The sequence below is a fragment of the Bufo gargarizans genome, chromosome 5 (assembly GCF_014858855.1).
Source record: "Bufo gargarizans isolate SCDJY-AF-19 chromosome 5, ASM1485885v1, whole genome shotgun sequence".
NCBI classification, from domain to species: Eukaryota; Metazoa; Chordata; class Amphibia; order Anura; family Bufonidae; genus Bufo; species Bufo gargarizans.
Window position 1 is genome coordinate 417,739,026 of NC_058084.1, and position 20,319 is coordinate 417,759,344.

Genomic DNA, 20,319 nt, shown 5'->3' on the forward strand with positions numbered 1-20,319 from the left:
GTCCATAAAAAGTGGGATTTTGAAGATTTCTGAAAAATTTCAAAATTTGCTTCTAAACTTCTAAGGCTAGTTTCACACTTGCGGCAGGACGGATCCGACAGGCTGTTCACCATGTCGGATCCGTCCTGCGGCTATTTCGCCGTGCCCGCGGACCGCCGCTCCGTCCCCATTGACTATAATGGGGACGGGGGCGGAGCTCCGGCGCAGCACGGCGGTGCACGGAGAAAGCCGCCGGACTAAAAAGCCTGACATGCAGTAATTTTAGTCCGGCGGCCTTTCTCCGTGCACCGCCGTGCTGCGCCGGAGCTCCGTCCCCGTCCCCATTATAGTCAATGGGGACGGAGCGGCGGTCCGCGGGCACGGCGAAATAGCCGCAGGACGGATCCGACATGGTGAACAGCCTGTCGGATCCGTCCTGCCGCAAGTGTGAAAGTACCCTAAGCCTTGTAACATCCCCAAAAAATAAAATATCATTCTCAAAATGCTACAAACATGAAGTAGACATATGGGGAATGTAAAGTCATCACAATTTTTGGGGGTATTACTAGGTATTACAGAAGTAGAGAAACTGAAACTTTGAAATTTGTGAATTTTTCAAAATGTTTGGTAAAAATTTTATTTTTTTGTGCAAAAAAATTAACTTTTTGGACCCAATTTTAGCAGTGTCATGAAGTACAATATGTGATGAAAAAACAATCTCAGAACGGCCTGGGTAAGGCTACTTTCACACTAGCGTTCGGGTGTCCGCTTGTGAGCTCCGTTTGAAGGGGCTCACAAGCGGACCCGAACGCATCCGTACGGCCCTAATGCATTCTGAGTGGACGCGGATCCGCTCAGAATGCATCAGTCTGGCAGCGTTCAGCCTCCGCTCCGCAGGCGGACACCCGAACGCTGCTTGCAGCGTTCGGGTGTCCGCCTGGCCGTGCGGATCCGTCCAGACTTACAATGTAAGTCAATGGGGACGGATCCGTTCACACTTAGAAATTTTTTAACATTATAATGCAGACGGATCCGCTCAGAACGCAAGTGTGAAAGTAGCCTAAGTCAAAGCGTTTTAAAGGTCTGAGCACTTAAAGTGACACTGGTCAGATTTGCAAAAAATGGCCTGGTCCTTAAGGTGAAAATGAGCCTCGTCCTTAAGGGGTTAATGAACTATCCTAAAAATAGGTTATCCAGGTCCGTAGCCTGGAACGCCCCTTTAATCGGGCACGTCATGCATGAGAATTGTCCCACATGGGCAAAGACTGGAATTTCCTTTGTACCAACCAACGGTCTGTATGGAAAACTGGACATGTGAATTGGCCCATCCACTATAACGTGTCCGCATCCAGGGCGTTCTATACCCAGCCATGTGCACTGTCCTCTATAGGAAGGGTCCCTCTACTATCCTCCCCTGCTGTAGCTGTGACACATAGCAGAACCTGTATGTCGCGACAGTCTCCTGCTACACAAATTGTCGCGCAAGTGAAGTGCAGCTCTAGCTAAATAAGCCCCTGAGGTCACAGCGCCCCCTGTAGACCTTTCCAGAAAATTCCTGTGTCTTTGTCCCTTCAGACAAGAGACCGGAAGTGACGTTCTCCCAAGCCTCGCGTTAGTAACGCACACTTCCGGTCCTGGGTTGATAACTGCGTCTGAAGCAGCAGCGACCGGCGAGCCGAGTGTGAGGCGATATCTACGGGCAGAGGTGAGGGGGATGAGGGGAGGATGGGGCCGTGAGCTGTAAACCGGCGGCGGCTCCGCTCCTCGGCCGTGGGATGTGACGGGAAAGGCCCCGGGGCGGACAATGCAGGGACGGGAGACGTCCTGCCCGCTGTGCGCCCCTCACCCCGCTGCTGTCATGGCGGCTGCAGACTGCGGCTAGTACGCAGCTGGTTGCAGGTCAGGTGGTGTAGTACTACAAGTCCCAGCATGTCCAGGTAGTTGTCATCATTGTGTCGCTCTGCTCCCATTGGCTGGTGACCGCTTCTGTCTGCCGGACAGCAGCTTGTACCAGGCTCCTGCCCCGCGTCCATTGTGTCCTCCGCCGCTATGCATGGAAATATCTCGTATCGATTAATTTCACTATTTATGGATAAAATATGCGCAAATGATGCCCTTAAAGGAATTGTCCAGTTTATCTGTTAATAGCATGAGAAATGTTTACATGGCCTTCTCATAGGGCTCTGTTCAGACTGTGTCTTTCCTGACTACCCTGAGCTGTGCGGAATTTCCCAGCCCCTCAGAAACCGACCCATAGATCTCATTACACCGACGAACACCAAAAGGGGCTGTTCTTCTGGCAGCATCCAGCAGGTTTTATGTTTTTAGTGGTTTGTCTGGTGTTTTTCTGCATTTTTTATTTATTTATTTTCCTTGCGGGTAAAACACCATCTGGAGATAGATATGTCATGCTGGATGCATTTGGGTCTATTCACACAGGGGCACATAACCTATTGGGGGCTACACTGTCAGACTACACTAATCCCAAGGACCGAAAGTAAAACTAAAATAAAAGGGGTATTACCACTGAAATACCGTGTGACGCATCGAACACACGGCATAGGCCATAAATGAGAGAATACGAAAAAATGAAGTGAGCTGCCACACAACACAGACCTGCCTTTTACCAGATGGGTGGGGGCCGCATAGAATGGTATCGAGGGCCCCACATGGGCCAACTGCAGGTTGTGCACCCCTGGTTTAATGGATGCGTCAGGGGCTTTCCTGGCACGTGGTGAATGATCACAAGAGGCAGCCAGGAGAGCGCTCACCGTACCCCTGACTAGAAGACAACACTGCCCACCACAGTGACCCCTCCTATGGACTGCATGGCTATTCACATGACCCTTTTTTTTTTTTCCCCCTGTGGGAGTCTAACATTTTGGGTTGTCTTAGGCTACTTTCACACTTGCGTTCAGAGCGGATCCGTCTCAGACGGATCCGCTCATATAATGCAGACGGTGGCTCTGTTCAGTACGGATCCGTCTGCATTATATTGTTAAAATATTTCTAAGGCCTCTTTCACACTTGCGTTGTCCGGATCCGGCGTGTACTCCACTTGCCGGAATTACACGCCGGATCCGGAAAAACGCAAGTGTACTGAAAGCATTTGAAGACGGATCCGTCTTCAAAATGCTTTCAGTGTTACTATGGCACCCAGGACGCTATTAAAGTCCTGGTTGCCATAGTAGGAGGGGGGAGCGGTATACTTACAGTCCGTGCGGCTCCCGGGGCGCTCCAGAATGACGTCAGAGCGCCCCATGCGCATGGATCATGTGATCCATGCGATCACGTCATCCATGCGCTTGGGGCGCCCTGACGTCACTCTGGAGCGCCCCGGGAGCCGCACGGATGGTAAGTATGCTGCTCCCCGCTCCCCACTACACTTTACCATGGCTGCCAGGACTTTAGCGTCCCGGCAGCCATGGTAACCATTGAGAAAAAGCTAAACGTCGCATCCGGCAATGCGCCGAAACGACGTTTAGCTTAAGGCCGGATCCGGATCAATGCCTTTCAATGGGCATTCATTCCGGATCCGGCCTTGCGGCAAGTGTTCCGGATTTTTGGCCGGAGCAAAACGCAGCATGCTGCGCTATTTGCTGCGGCCAAAAAACGTTCCGTTCCGGAACGGAAGACATCCTGATGCATCCTGAAGGACGGACTGTCCATTCAGAATGCATTAGGATAATCCTGATCAGTATTCTTCCGGCATAGAGCCCCGACGACGGAACTCTATGCCGGAAGACTATAACGCAGGTGTGAAAGGGCCCTAAGTGTGAAAATAGCCTTAGACGGATCCGTCCAGACTTTCAATGTAAAGTCAATGGGGGACGGATCCGTTTGAAGATTGAGCCATAGTGTGTCATCTTCAAACGGATCCGTCCCCATTGACTTACATTGTAAGTCTGGACGGATCCGCACGGCCAGGCGGACACCCAAGCGCTGCAAGCAGCGTTCAAGTGTCCGCCTGCGGAGCGAAGGCTGAACGCTGCCAGACTGGTGCATTCTGAGCGGATCCGCGTCCACTCAGAATGCATTAGTGCTGGACGGAAGCGTTCGGGTCCGCTCGTGAGAGCCTTCAAACGGAGCTCACAAGCGGACACCCGAACGCTAGTGTGAAAGTACCATTAGGCTACTTTCACACTAGCGTTCGGCTGTCTGCTCGTGAGCTCCGTTTGAAGGGGCTCACGAGCGGACCCGAACGCAGCCGTCCAGCCCTGATGCAGTCTGAATGGAGCGGATCCGCTCAGACTGCATCAGTCTGGCGGCGTTCAGCCTCCGCTCCGCTCGCCTCCGCACGGACAGGCGGACAGCTGAACGCTGCTTGCAGCGTTCGGGTGTCCGCCTGGCCGTGCAGAGGCGTGCGGATCCGTCCAGACTTACAATGTAAGTCAATGGGGACGGATCCGTTTGAAGATGCCACAATATGGCTCAATCTTCAGGCGGATCCGTCCCCCATTGACTTTACATTGAAAGTCTGGACGGATCCGTACAAGGCTATTTTCACACTTAGCTGTTTTTATGCTAAAATAATGCAGACGGATCCGTACTGAACGGAGCCTCCGTCTGCATTATTATGATCGGATCCGATCGAACGCTAGTGTGAAAGTAGCCTTAGTCGTATTGTCCCCTCCCTGGACTGTGCAGTGTTGTCTGTCCTTCTTTTATGGGGTTGTAAATGTTTCTGGAAAGGGACCCATGTTGGCAGACGGGTGAAGTGCTTGTTTGATTTTTGGAGCCAGCAGTAGGGGAAGGGTCCCTGTGTCTATGGGTGTTGTCTGTAGTGAGCTTTGCCTGTATCTCCTATTTCAAGGGCAGAAATGTTGGCTGGGGGCGGCTACAAATAAAATAACATGTACTCGCCTATTATATATTATTTTTTTTTAGCTCTTATATAGCGCTGACCTATTCCACAGCGCTTTACAGACATAATCGTCACACTGTCCGCAGTGGGGCTCACGATCTAAGGTCCCGATCAGTATGTCTTTGGAGTGTGGGAGGAAACCGGTGAAAACCCATGCAAACATGGGAAGAACATATAAACTTTACGCAAACGTTGTCCTTGGTCAGATTCGAACCTAAGACCACATGCTAACCACTGAGCCACCATGCTGCCTATTCAGACCGCCGCCTCTCCTGTCCCTGCTAGACTGTTTATTTCTCTAGAGATGCAATGTACGCAGTCTCCGGAAGTACATAGACTGACAAGATATGATGACATATGATTTATGATGACATATGATTTATGATGACATATGATTTATGATGACATATGATTTATGATGACATATGATTTATGATGCTTTCCGGATTCCCTCGACACAGGTCATCTCATTTCCAGGTGACACATGATGGCGGGCTTAGGCTACTTTCACACTTGCGGCAGGACGGATCCGACAGGCTGTTCACCATGTCGGATCCGTCCTGCGGCTATTTCGCCGGACCGCCGCTCCGTCCCCATTGACTATAATGGGGACTGGGGTGGTGCACGGCGATATGCGCCGGACTGAAAAGCCTGACATGCAGTAATTTTAGTCCGGCGGCCTTTCGCCGTGCTGCAGCAGGCCTCGTAATTAGGTGCGTCTCCGGTCGTCTATGCGCCAGGAGTGAAAACTACGCCAGTCCTTGACGGGAGTAGGTTTCACTCCTCTCTTACCCCTTTTAGTACGGTAAATTTTCCAGGTGTCGCGTGCGGTGTAAGAACACAGTTATACAATGCCAGCGATGGGTTTGAGATTAGCCAAATCTCATGTACACTTCACTTCTTCGTTCCATGTGGAAATTGGCCTGTCATACAGATTTTGAGAGCCGCAGCACGTTGATTCTTTTGTGCAGATTTCGCCCTTTTCAATGCAAGGATGAGATCTGCGGCAAAAACCTATCAAATCTGCACCAAAAAACGCAAGTAACACATGCGGTTTTTGGTGTGGAATTTCTGCAAGGCGGCCGCAGCGGTGTGCAGGTAGCCATAGACTATTTTCATGAGTCTTCAGTAATGTGTATGATGCTGCCCTGCAACATTTCTTCTAGGCAATTGACAGTTCTCCACGGGTGTCCGTAATGTTAGGCTACTTTCACACTAGCGTTCGGGCGGATCCGTTCTGAACGGATCCGCCCATAATAACGGATCCGTCTGCATTATATTAGCTAAAAAAAGCTAAGTGTGAAAATAGCCTGGGACGGATCCGTCCAGACTTTCAATGTAAAGTCAATGGGGGACGGATCCGCTTGAAGATTGAGCCACATTGTGGCATCTTCAAACGGATCCGTCCCCATTGACTTACATTGAAAGTCTGGACGGATCCGCACGCCTCCGAACGGCCAGGCGGACACCCGAACGCTGCAAGCAGCGTTCAGCTGTCCGCCTGTCCGTGCGGAGGCGAGCGGAGCGGAGGCTGAACGCCGCCAGACTGATGCAGTCTGAGCGGATCCGCCTCCATTCAGACTGCATCAGGGCTGGACGGCTGCGTTCGGGTCCGCTCGTGAGCTCCTTCAAACGGAGCTCACGAACGGAAACCCGAACGCTAGTGTGAAAGTAGCCTTAGCTTGGCCTCAAATTCAGATTTTTCTAAAGCGCTAACAGTATATGGGTCGTGTCATTTATTTATTTTATGCACTTATATAGCGCTACTATATTCCGCAGCCCTTTACAGACATTAGCATCACTCTGTCCCCAATGAGGCTCACAATCTAAGTTCCCTATCAGTATGTCTTTGGAGTGTGGGAGGAAACCCATACAAACAAGGGGAGAACATACAAACTCCATGCAGATGTTGCCCTTGGATGTCATAGGATGCCTTTTCACGTAAGCCCTCATGCACCTGTAGTGTCTTGTGGTTCACAAACTGCAGATCTGCAAAACGCTGATCCTGGCTGTGCAAGCCGAATTTTTTATAATTTTTTTTTTTTTTAACTCTTGTAGAAATGTCCTATACTTGTCTGCCAAATTGAGAAGACAACATGTTCTATATTTTTTTTTGCAGACTTATGACTCATGCACACGACTGTTTGGGTCTGCATCTGAGCCGCCGTTTTGGCGCCTCAGATGTGGACTCATTCACTTCAATGGGGCCGCAAAAGATGCGGACAGCATTCCGCTTCAGTGTTTTGCGGATTCTGTTTGTGGCTTCCGTTTTTTTTGCGGACTGCAAAAAACGGCACAGCCGTGTGCATGAGGCCTTAAAGAACAGACCAGTGCACGCTGTGCCGTCCCATTGGAATGACTGGGTCCACATTCAATCCGCAAAATGCAGGTACATCAGATGCAGACTGCAAACGTGCTGATGTGCATGAGGCTTAAGTGACACCCAAGCCTTGATGAGAAGTGAATGAGTTTTCAGCACACGTGGCAGAACAAATCTGCAGCCGAAATTGACTTGTGGTGGGCGATTGAAATCTGCAGCATGTCGATTTATACCGCGGATTTCACGCTTTCAGTGCAAAGAATGAAAAATGAGAATCTAAGCAGCATTTCAGCAACAAAACATACCAGAACATTCGCAATTAATCAGTCAAGTGTGACCCTAACCTAAAGCTGTATTAGACGGCCAGATCAGGCAGGATATTGTCGGAGGGAAGCATTCCTGACAATCGTCTGCTCATGCTGCGGTCTCCTCCACAGTATAGGAAGGCAGTATCACTATGCCATTACTCTTCCTTATACTGAATCATGGTTTGCTGGCAGCAGATTGTGCAAACAATAATTTTTACACCTGTTGAAAGATTTGGATTGCCTGTTGAACAAGTATTTGCTCGTTTTTTGGGTAATCGACGGCAGTATTACACTGCCATATCATCGCTAACTAGTTACTACGAATGCTTGTCTGCCTGTCTAATACAGCCTTAAAGGGGTTTTCTGGGATTTTTAATATTTATGTCCCATCCTCAGAATAGGTCATCAATATCAGATTGGTGGGGGTCCGACACCCTGCGCCCCCTCTGTGTGAGCACAACCGTCCTTTCATTGCTTACCTGCTTGCTGTCGAAGTGAATGGGACGGCCTAGTAGTTACGGTACACCTGCTCGCTGCTGCAATGTCAACGGCAAGCAGGTAAACAATTAAGAGAACGAAAACCAAAACAAATGAAGTCTCAAAAAAATTAAAGCCAGCTGCAATCAAACCGAAAAACCTACACACAAACCCCCAACAGGTAGAACAAGAGGCTGAAATAATATGAAATAGTTATTTTATGATGACATAAATATCATACAAAAATCACATCAGATTATGGAATCATCTCCACTAATGCTGCACTAAATGTAAAACCCTCTCCATGAGAGTTGAAAATACATATAACTTATACAGGGGTTACCAATCTCTATAATCCAGTAACTAGGCGGAGGACCCCACACTGCAGTGGGGGGGGGGGGGGGGTTCAAACCCTACTTAAAGCTGCCTCCACTCCTCAGTCACTACAGGACAGAAGAGGAAGTGTCCATACACTTCACCAAAACATAAATCAAGGAAATAACCAACCTGGAGACCTGTTTGAAGGAGCGTGGAGCAGGGGGTTCAAACAGCTTGACGCGCGTTTCACATAAGCTTCGTCAGGAGGTTCAGTTAAGAGAAGGCTGCGCTGGCACAGTGAGCGGCCTTCTCTTCAACCAGCTGATCAGCAGGGTTGCCAGAGCCCCCTCCTATCTGATATTGATGATACTCATCAATATTAAAATCCCGCAATACCCCTAAAGGGGTTTTCGAAAGAACAATACATAGGACACAGGACTGTAGTCTGTGGGTGCCCAGGCACTGAGACTTCCACTAATCACGAGAACAGTGATCCTGTGTTCTCCCTATTGAATGCTGGTCACGTGTGTTACTGCCATTTACCTCATTGGGTCTGTCGGGTATAGCTGAGCAAAATTCCTGATCACTGCCTTAGGCCTCATGCACACGACTGTTTTTTGTTTTTTTTTAAGGTTCGCAAAAACATGGTCCGTAGGTCTGTGACCTTTTTTTTTCGTCCGTGGATCTTCCTTGATTTTTGGAGGATCCACGGACATGAAAAAAGTCGTTTTGGTGTCCGTCTGGCCGTGCGGAGCCAAACGGATCCGTCCTGAATTACAATGCAAGTCAATGGGGACGGATCCGTTTGACGTTGACACAATATGGTGCACTTGCAAACGGATCCGTCCCCCATTGACTTTCAATGTAAAGTCAGGAGTCCCTTTTATACCATCGGATCGGAGTTTTCTCCAATCCGATGGTATATTTTAACTTGAAGAGTCCCCATCACCATGGGAACGCCACTGTTAGAATATACAATCGGATTTGTGTTAGAACGTAAAACTCAGATTCGACAGTATATTCTAACACAGAGGCGTTCCCATGGTAATGGGGACGCTTCAAGTTAGAATATGCTAAAAGAACCGTGTACATGACTGCCCCCTGCTGTCTGGCAGGTGCTGCTAGGCAGCAGGGGGCAGACCCCCCCCCCCCCCTGTATTTAACTCTCTGGTGGCCAGTGCGGCCGCCCCCCCCCCCCTCCCTCCCCTGTAGTTAACACATTGGTGGCCCCTCCCTCCCCCTCCTATTTAAAATCTCCCCCCTATCATTGGTGGCAGCGGAGAGTACCGATCGGAGTCCCAGTTTAATCGCTGGGGCTCCAATTGGTAACCATGGCAACCAGGATGCGACTGCAGTCCTGGTTGCCATGGTTACTTAGCAATTTTTAGAAGCATTATACTTGCATGCGAGCTGCGATGTCTGTGACCGGCCGGGCGCTCCTTCTACTGGTAAGAAGCGTCCCCATCACTATGGGAACGCCTCTGTGTTAGAATATACTGTCGGATCTGAATTTTCACGAAGTGAAAACTCGGCTGTGAAAAAGCTTTTATGCAGACGGATCTGCGGATCCGTCTGTGTGAAAGTAGCCTGCGGATGCCAATCTTGTGTGCATCCGTGTTCTTTCATGGACCCATTGACTTGAATGGGTCCGTGAACCGTTCTCCGTCAAAAAAATAGGACAGGTCCTATTTTTTTGACGGGCAGGAAACACGGATCACGGATGCGGCTGCAAAACGGTGCATTTTATTTTTTATTTTTTTTCCACTGACCTATTGAAAGTCAATGGGTCTGCGAAAAAAAAAATGGCACAATGGTCGTGTGCATGAGGCCTAAGTAGTCGTCTCTCCAAAACTGCTCTAAAAATAAATTGCAGTGATTAGTTGCTTTATAGCAACTGTTGTGGCAGACCAAGGGTCAGTCACATGATCGTTGCCTCGTGTTCAGGTGAATGACTTTGACGGAGGAAAATGACAGAGATCAGTGTCAAAACTCCGCCAGGAACCCAAAGTGGGAGTGTCCTGGGCCTTTCATTTATACACAGTTCCAAAAGGGATTAACCTCTCAAAGTAAAACATGATTGGTTTACAGATATTTCAATAATGGCTTTTGATTGGTACACAAATAAATAATACTTCTGATTGGTCAGAACTGAATCCATCTATTGATTGGTTAATATTTTATACGTTTTCCTCTTCCCAATAACGTGTTAACTGCTAAGTTAGGTTTTGGCAAGAAATGCATATTTGGTTAGTAGTATGTACATACACTTATCTTAACACACACTGCTTAGGGCTCTTTCACACCTGCGTTCTTTTCTTCCGGCATAGAGTTCCGTCGCTCTATGCCGGAAGAATCCTGATCAGTTTTATCCTAATGCATTCTGAATGGAGAGAAATCCGTTCAGGATGCATCAGGATGTCTTCAGTTCCGGACCGGAACGTTTTTTGGCCGGAGAAAATACCGCAGTATGCTGCGCTTTTTGCTCCGGCCAAAAATCCTGAACACTTGCCGCAAGGCCGGATCCGGAATTAATGCATTAAAAGGCATTAATCCGGATCCGGCCTTAAGCTAAACGTCGTTTCGGCGCATTGCCGGATCTGACGTTTAGCTTTTTCTGAATGGTTACCATGGCTGCCGGGATGCTAAAGTCCTGACAGCCATTGGTAAAGTGTAGTGGGTAGCGGGGGAGCAGCATACTTACCATCCGTGCGGCTCCCAGGGTGCTCCAGAGTGACGTCAGGGCGCCCCACGCGCATGGATGACGTGATTGCATGGCAAGTAATCTATGCGCATGGGGCGCTCTGACGTCATTCCGGAGCGCCCCGGGAGCCGCACGGACTGTAAGTATGCCGCTCCCCACTACTACTATGGCAACCAGGACTTTAATAGCGTCCTGGCTGCCATAGTAACACTGAACACATTTTGAAGACGGATCCGTCTTCAAATGCTTTCAGTTCACTTGCGTTTTTCCGGATCCGGCGTGTAATTCCGGCAAATTGAGTACACGCCGGATCCGGACAACGCAAGTGTGAAAGAGCCCTAACTTCTATAGTTTTTGCTTATGTCATTGGTATCTTCTTGTTTTTCCAATTGTCACCATATTCTATCATGCGCACAGAGAAATGCTGCCACCAATGATGTGGGGGGGAGGGGCCCCCTGCCACCAATGATCAATACTGGGGGGCGCACTGCCCATTGCCACTAATGATGTGTGCAGGGTTTTGTTTCAGTATTGCTGCAGATGTGAGTCACATTTCACTCTTAGCATCTGCTATGGAAAGCTACAGCATAGCTGCCATGGTGCAGATTATTTTTTTCTTTCTGTGGTATGTGGATGAGACCTGCTAAAAACTGTTTGCTGGTACAGTACAGCACTGCAGATTTTCTGTATGCAGTTCTGCAGCGTGTCTATGATGTGTGAAGGTGGGATACAGTCCTCTTCACCAGGGAGGAATGCGTGAAAAGGCATTGGGGGAGATTTATCAAAACTGGTGTAAAGGAAAGCTGGCATAGTTGCCCATAGCAACCACCTTTCATTTTCCAAAAGAGCTTTCCTTTGCGCCAGTTTTGATAAATCTCAGTGCTCCAGACAAAAAAAAATACGTAGGGGCCATTGGCTCCTAAACTGTAATATTGAGGAGCCAAATTAAATTTGTAGTTGACAAATTTTAAATGTATATAATATGCATTTTAATATAACCATGCATAGTAAAAAGAAAATAATTGAGGTGAGACATGGGTCATGGTAGTGAGCCAGCTGTACTGCCTGCCAGCACTACAATACATAGAGAATACAGCACCACATACTTCTTACATCCAGTGACCTCTACTGTGATGTAAACCTTCTTTCCTCATCTCTGCCATTTAACCGCCATGACAAACTCTTTAAAGAGGAGCTGTCACCGCTCCTGACATGCCTATTTTAATAGCTTCGTGCATTCCCCATGTAATAACAATTCTGGAGCATCTATTCTTATGGCTGTTGTACCGTTCCTTTATTATTTCTACTAGAAGTTATGAATGCATTGCTAGCAGTCTGCAGTAAGGGCACAGAGGGGAGTTAACCAGTTTGGGGGGCGGGGGTGTCCCTGCAGTGTCTGAAAATGGCAGCACTGATTGGATAGTCCGTCTGTGCAGGTACCCCCCTAACTGGTTACCTCCCCTCTGTACCCTTACTGCAGACTGCTAGCAATTCATTCATAACTTCTAGTAGAAATAATAAAAGAATGGCACAACAGAGCCATAAGAATGGATGCTCCAGAATTATTACATGGGGAATGCATGGAGCTATTAAAACAGACTTGTCAGGAGAGGTGACGGCTCCTCTTTAAGCTGTGTCTCCTGTCTGCAGTGTTTGTTACACAGACAAGTTTTACACATATCTTGCGGATCTTGGACCCCTTCAAGTCAATGGGTTGGCACTGCAGCCCTGAATTCAGTCCGCCAGTGTCCATGTATTGCGGACCATTATTTGTGGGCATGACAACCATATGTTTGTCTGAATGGGGCCTTATGGTGAGTTTAATCACCTGAATAATAGGAGTACCGCTTTGTGTGTGTGTGTGTGTGTGTGTGTGTGTGTGTGTGTGTGTTTTTATTTTTTTTTTATTTTTTTTTTATGCGTCTCTCACAATGACAGTTTGATGATAAAGGCCCTATTAGGTTGGATTCACATAACGTTTTCGTCCTGTTTACTGTATACATCCGTCACCATAGTCTGCTGCTGAATGGACGTGCGCTTGCCAGCTCCTTCCTCAGTGCGCCTGCGCAGATTACGTCACACTACACCCGGAGGACAAGACTGCCGGCATCAGCGATAATCGGCAGTCTTCTCTTCTGGGTGTAGTGTGATGTAATCGGCGCACTGAGGAAGGGGCTGGCAAGCGTGCGTCCTTCGCCGATCGAGTAACGGCACAGGCGTGGGAATTCAGCAGCAGACGGGGTCAGCGGGAGGAGGAGAGCGCTCGCTGGCCCTGTCTATCAAGAGGAGATGGGGCATGTCTAGACGCGGCAGATAAGGCGGCTACCAGAAAGTACACGCCCAACTTGCTGATAGTCAAGAAATTTGCATATGATAAAAAATGATTTTTACAAGAAATAAGCCACAGACAAAGTAGGACATGTATGATTGCTAATGTCAGCTAATGAAAATTGCACAATGGGGGGTGACAGAAGCCCTTTAAGGAAAACTGGATTTTATAAAGAGACTTTGGGCCAGATTTATCATTAGCTCAAGTCAGAATAATGGAGTGAAAGTCGCAAATTTTTGCGCAATCACTTAAACTGCGCAAAATTTTGCCACTTTTATTGGCTCTGCACTATGTTCGCCAGTTTTCTGAAAGTGGGCAGGTTTTCTTATGTAAATGAATCTCTAGACAGATTTACTATTGCGACAATTAAAAAAGTCACAAAATCACTCCAGTGAGGATCATGCTTATCTTATGCAACTTTTTAAAAGAACATGCGACTTTTTCGTAGAGACGTGCGATGATTGGGGCCGGATGTGTTCAGGGGAAAATGGTGCGATTCTTTGACACGAAAACAAGTCAGTTTTCACTGCGGTTGCGTTCCAAGTTTGCGTTTTTTCTGCGCGGGTGCAAAACATTGTAATGTGTTTTGCACGCGCGTGAGAAAAATCGGCATGTTTGGTACCCAGACCCGGACTTCTTCACAGAAGCTCAGGTTTGGGTTAGGTGTTGTGTAGATTTTATTATTTTTCCTTATAACATGGTTATAAGGAAAAATAATAGCATTCTGAATACAGAATGCATAGTACAATAGGGCTGGAGGGGTTAAAAAAATAATATAACTCACCTTAATCCACTTGATCGCCCGGCTTCTCTTCTGTCTTCTTTGCTGTGCACAGGAAAAGACCTTTGACGTCACTGCGCTCCATCACTTGTCCATCACATGATCTTTTACCATGGTGATGGATCATGTGACAGACCATGTGATGATCGCAGTGACGTCATCAAAGGTCCTTTTCCTGTGCACAGCAAAGATGAAGACAGAAGAGAAGCCGGGCTGTGGATTAAGGAGATAGAGATCCCCTCCAGTCCTATTTTACTATGCATTCTGTATTAATAATGCTATTTTCCCTTATAACTGTTATAAGGGAAAATAATAATGATCGGGTCCCCATCCTGATAGTCTCCTAGCAACCGTGCGTGAAAATCGCACCGCATCTGCACTTGCTTGCAATTTTCACGCAGCCCCATTTACTTCTATGGGGCCTGCGTTGCGTGAAAAAACACAGAATTTAGAGCATGCTGCGCACAAGTGATGCGTGAAAATCGCAGCTCGTGTGCACAGCCCCATAGAAATTAATGGGTCCGGATTCAGTGCGGGTGCAATGCGTTCATGTCACGCATTGCACCCGTGCGGAAAACTCGCTTGTGTGAAAGGGGCCTCAGAGTAATGATAAATCTGGCCCTTTGTGTTTAATTTCTGTGTGCGCCATAAGATGACAGAGATAAGCTAAACTATAGAAGTTAGCATACGGTATGTGTGTTTTAGATAAGGTCTTGGCTATTAACACATTAGTAGAATATAGAATGCTAACAAATCAATGAATGGATTCAGTTCTGACCAATTAGAAGTATTTGTGTCCCAATCAGAAGTGATTGTCGGAACATTTGTAAACCAATCATGTCACTCCCTTTTTGGGATCCTGGCAGAGTTTTCAACTATCCGCTGACCCCCTGTCATTTTCCTCCGTTGACATCATTCACCTGAACATGTGGTATCGATCCTCACATGACTGACCCTTGGTCTGCCACAACACTACAGTAGTTACTGGTTATATTCCCCTGGCTCCTTTTGGCATCTGACAGGTTAATATCTGAATTGGACTATTTGGTATAAAATAAAGCCAAATGTGTATATATCTGTGAACAGACCTAATCTATCAGACGTTTTCTAACGGAAATTCTTAGAAAAGTGGCCAAATGGGTAAAAAAATAGAAATTACCCCCTCAGCCGATAACTGGACATAGCAGAGACCCTCCTTCCTGTGATTCGTATAGAGGGTCCTGTGTGTTGGGAGACAGTACGGACTAGAGTGGGACCCGGGAAGTATCGGAGGAGCAGCAGGCGATCACTGAGGGGAGTATTGTTTGTGTTTATTTATTGTTTTGTTTATAACAGATTTTGTCCCTGTTCTAGGAATATTTTATCTGCTGGACAACCCCCTTAAGGCTACATTCACACGTCAGTATTTTTCTATATCCCGAATTTCGGTCAGTTTTTTGCGTATCCGTTGTTCCTGAAAATGTTTCCGTATGTCATCCGTTTTTTGCGGTTCCGCAAAAAACGGAAACATGTATAAATTTCACAAAGCAAATAAAGTTGTTTGGATTTCTTTGAAAAAAAAAAAGTGAATAAGTGATTTCTTTGGGCAGGATTTAATTTCCAGGAACGGATTCCGCATAAAACGGATGACATACGAATGTCATCCGTTTTTTGCGGAACCATTGACTTTGTATTGTACCAGGATCCGATTTTTTTGCGGAAAAGAATAGGACAAGTTTGATATTTAATCGGACATGCGGAACGGAACAACTGAAACGGACAGCACACATTGTCTATTTATTTTTTTATTTTTTTTCCAGGACCCATTGAAAATGAATGGGTCCTGATCTGTTCCGCAAAAAAGGAACAGATCAGGAAAGAAAAAACGGATGTGTGAATGGACCCTAAAAGTGTGTTTGGATGGTTTTAGTTTTTGTCACCTTTTTTGCCTCCATTTTCTTAGCTTTTGTGAAAATAATCCTAGGTTTGCCCACCAGAACTGTCTGCAACAAGTGATTTCTTTGGCAAAGAGCATAACTTGGGTAAAAGGAAAGCTTGGGTATATTTGGTGTCCACGTGGTGTGCTGATCAATTTGCTTTCTCCCTCGGATGATGATGGCGGCCTCATTGGGAGTTTTTCTACAATTTGTGTCCAGGGCTGCTCCTGTATCTTCACGCTATGTGATTTACGTGTGGCCAGTGTTCTGGGTTCCTGTATGTTGTGTGTTACATGACAAGCTCTTTCCTGTGGTGATGGTGGGGGGGCTGCAGTCTGCTGTCTCCCGTCACAGGGTGCATTGGGGGACAAGCAGATGGCCCTTATCACTGGTAAGGAGGGGTTTATAGCTAGTTTCAGAACAGCAGTAATCTTTCATTGTTTTGTTTTTAGCAATCTGTACCTCGCCACTGTTCAGTGGAAGTCCCTGCTGCACGCCAGCTTAATGGTCGCTGCCCTCCTCTTCTATGTAGTTATGTGAACTGCTGTAATTAATATATACCATTGGCAAAATACTTGACATAGCAGCCGTGATCCCTGTCTTATCACTGCCATCAGCTGCCTCTGCTAGAGCTGGAATCCCAGACAATGGAGGAAATGCAGTAAAGGCCCCATAAACATTAGTGTATTGTCGGCTAGACCCCTCTGAAAGTCTGTGTATGAGGAGGTCCCAATTCCCAAAATCCCAATCCCTAACAGATTACATGGAGGGAGAGAAAGATCAGGCGGACTGAATATTATCACCTGATCCTTTTGTTCTTCTAGGACAGGCGTAGGCAACCTCCGGCATACCATCTTTTGTGAAACTACAACTCCCAGCATGCATACTTGCTATGCTCCTCTCATGGAAATTAATGAAGAAAGCTGGGAATTGAATTGTAGTTTTGGAACAGCTGGAGTGCCAAAGGTTTCTGATGTCTGCCCTAGGAGATAACCCACCACCAGAAGTGCATGGCTGCAGCGCTCTGACAACACATGCACACTAGACCGAACCCAACGGCTATTTAATGTGTATGGCCAGAAAGTGGAGGAGTTGCTCATAGCTACTGATAACGTACAAGTCTGTATGGAAAATGAAAGGGACACCCTGGCTGATGGCAAGCTTTAGCTGTGCTTAGGGTACTTTCATACTTGTGGCAGAGGAATCCGGCAGGCAGTTCCGTCACTGGAACTGCCTGCCGGATCCGTCAATCCGGACGCAAACTGATGGCATTTGTCAAATGGATACGGATCAGTCTCTCCAGTGTCATCTGTAAAAATGGATCTGGTATTTAATTTTCTTTTGCATTTTTGAAGGTCTGCACATGCGCAGACTGAAAAGCTGGATCTGTTTTGCCGGAACACTTAATGCCGAATCCGGCACTAATGCACTTCAATGTAAATTAATGCCGAATCCGGCATTCCGGCAAGTGTTCAGTATTTTTGGCCGGAAATAAAATTGCAGCATGCTGTGGTATTTTCTCCTTCCAAAAAACGTAAAAGGGACTGAACTGATGCTTCCTGAACAGATTGCTCTCCATTCAGAATGCATTAGGATAAAACTGATAATTCCCCCCCCCCCCCCCCCAGTATTGAGCCCCTAGGACGGAACTCAATACCAGAAAAGAAAAACGCTAGTGTGAAAGTAGCCCTACTAATGCCCGTGCAGCACAGCCAGAGCAGTGTATAATGTAATGGAAAAATGAATCCAGACAGCAAAGGAAGCAATATGGACAATCAATAGTAAGTGCCTTGTATTAAATTTCTCTACATGATAAATTCTATTTGCTGAAGTGAGACAACCCCTTTAAGCAGCTGAAAGCTGCCCATAGCCAGCCTGACTGGTCGCCTGTCTAGGGACACGGTGGTTGCACTACTTCTTTTCCCACCAGATAGCTCTACTCCACCATGGAAATGACAGGCATGTTAATGGGGGAGCGAGTGAAGATAGCGGTCAGCCGTGATGTCGTGTATGGGCAGATTTAGAGTAAAGTTATAAACTGCCTTTTATAGGCTGCTGCAGTCTTTTAGCCTCTGCTGTCCAGGATCAGCGCTCACATCTGTGACTGCTCCAATACAAACAAGTGACGCTGGGAGGAGACGGACGCCTCTCCATGCCGTGTCAGCGTGCTGAATCTTCTGGCTTTCTTGGGTGTGTTGTGCGTTATAGGTACGGTTATGTTGTCTTGCTTCATGCTCTAGAAGTAAACTTCTAGAACCTAACACGCTATGAGATTATGACTGGTAAAGAAATTTGCACACAAAGCCCAAGTTTCAGTTTGTTTTCGTCACTGAGAAGTAGGAAGCCCCCCCCCCCCCCATCTGAGCTTTCTAGGAATCTGGCTCCATGCTTGGGAGGGTTTGGAGCAATGGTGTTTACCATCTGTGAAAGATAGGTTACCCTTCTGTTCTGTATGTCATTACCTGGTATTATCCCATCTTAACCCTTTCCTGTCAGATTTTTTATTTTTTTTTGTAAATGAACTTTTCATTAAATATTTTGGGGGGAAGCAAACAAAAAATGGCAAGTCTGCTGTTTTCTGCAAGTCTGCTGCATTCTGATGGCGATGCCCATGATTAATTTTTTATATATATATTTTTTTTAAATGGGAAATGGAGAGGTGATTAAAATTTTTATTATATATTGAAAAACTTTGAAAAGGAATGTAAAGAAAAAAGTTAAAGGGGATGTCTGATTTCTTAAAGCTGTTATCCAACCTCTGAAATCCCCCTCCGAGCCCCTCACACACAGTGTATTTACTGAAGCCAGCATGACCGCTGCTGCTTCTCCATGTGCGTGGATTCATGCGTCGGGGGCAGACAGTAGCAGGCCGCGACAGGAATGAGCCTCCCTACCTTCACCTGCGATGCCATTGGCTAACAGACACACAACCTCCCCCCTGTATGTTTTCATCCGTGCACAGGGAGAAGCGACGCGGGTACCGAGGAGCCAGATAAGTACATTGTGTGTGATGCTGGGGGATTTCAGGGGTCGAATAACCCCTCTAATACGGTTGACACATGGAGGGACCAAACACAGACCCTTCAGAAACTTTGTCAGTGATAAAACACTGTCTTGTGCCAGATCTTGACACTAATGTGTTAATGAGGCCTAATCCAGAAATAGGTTGTCTTCCCTAAAGTCAGAATTAATAGAATACATTTCCCTATAGCAGTAGAACCTATAGCAGTAGAACATCTTTTTCAGGATAAGGCCTCATGCACACAGCCATGTCCATATTTTGGTCTGCAAAAATGTATAGCCTCCATGGCATTCTGTATTTTTCTTGCTCCTATCGATAGAAAGGGCTAGTCCTGTCTGCAATATAGACAAGAATAGGACATATGCCTTAATTTGGCATGGCCACACTTATCGACAACAAAAATTGCTGATGTGTACATAAGGCTTAAAGAGTCACTGTTGTATAATTTCATTTAATAAAGAATGGGGTAATTGGCAAATTTCAAAGTCACTTTTAAAAAATCTGCCTGCATCCACCTGAAAAAGCTGCAAAGTCATGGCCACTAGGGGTCTCACTTCCACCTAAGTTGCAGTCCACTGCCTGCTGTCAAAACAAGATCTGTCCCTGGTAACAGACTCAGAAGATGGCTGAGAGAAAGTGGGGCCGTCTCAGAGCTAATCCAAACATGGTGTGAATTAAGGGAAAGGATGTCACAGCAGTACAGTGCTGGCAGAAGGGAGCCCCCCCCCCCCCCCCCCCCTGCATCTGGGTGAAATGCATCTAGCTGTGCAGGTGAAACGGGGAATCATATGGCTGAAAAAAACATTAGGGAAGCCGAAACACAACTGTTCCCTCACAGATATGATTTTACAAAGAATTACAGCCATTTTGCTAACTTTTATTTTTATTTTTGAAACTCTGGTATGCTTTAAAGGGAACCTGTCACCGGGATTTGGGGTATAGAGCTGAGGACATTGGTTGCTAGATGGCCGCTAGAACATCCGCAATACCCAATCCCCATAGCTCTGTGTGCTTTTATTGTGTAAAAAAACTGATTTGATACATATGCAAATGAACCAGGGATGAGTAGTGTCCCTGACTCATCTCATGTACAGGACTCATCTCAGGTTAATTTGCATATCTATCAAATCGTTATTTTTAAACAATAAAAGCACACAGAGCTATGAGGACTGGGTATTGCGGATGTGCTAGCGGCCATCTAGCAACCCATGTCCTCAGATCTATACCCAAAATCCCGGTGACAGGTTCCCTTTAAGAGATTTTTAGGAGTACAAGCGTCTTCAATGTAAATATGCTTCTCATTC

General features: G+C 46.7%; 1 protein-coding gene across 1 annotated transcript in view; it reads left to right on the forward strand.

The window, feature by feature from the left end:
* Positions 1 to 1,569: 1,569 nt before the first annotated feature.
* The window catches only part of DNAJB6 (DnaJ heat shock protein family (Hsp40) member B6), a 103,679-nt gene continuing 84,929 nt past the window's right edge, over positions 1,570 to 20,319 (forward strand). The window contains exon 1 of the mRNA XM_044293329.1: positions 1,570 to 1,684. The gene's annotated coding sequence lies outside the window, so the exon portion shown is untranslated. The remainder of the gene's footprint in view (positions 1,685 to 20,319) is intronic.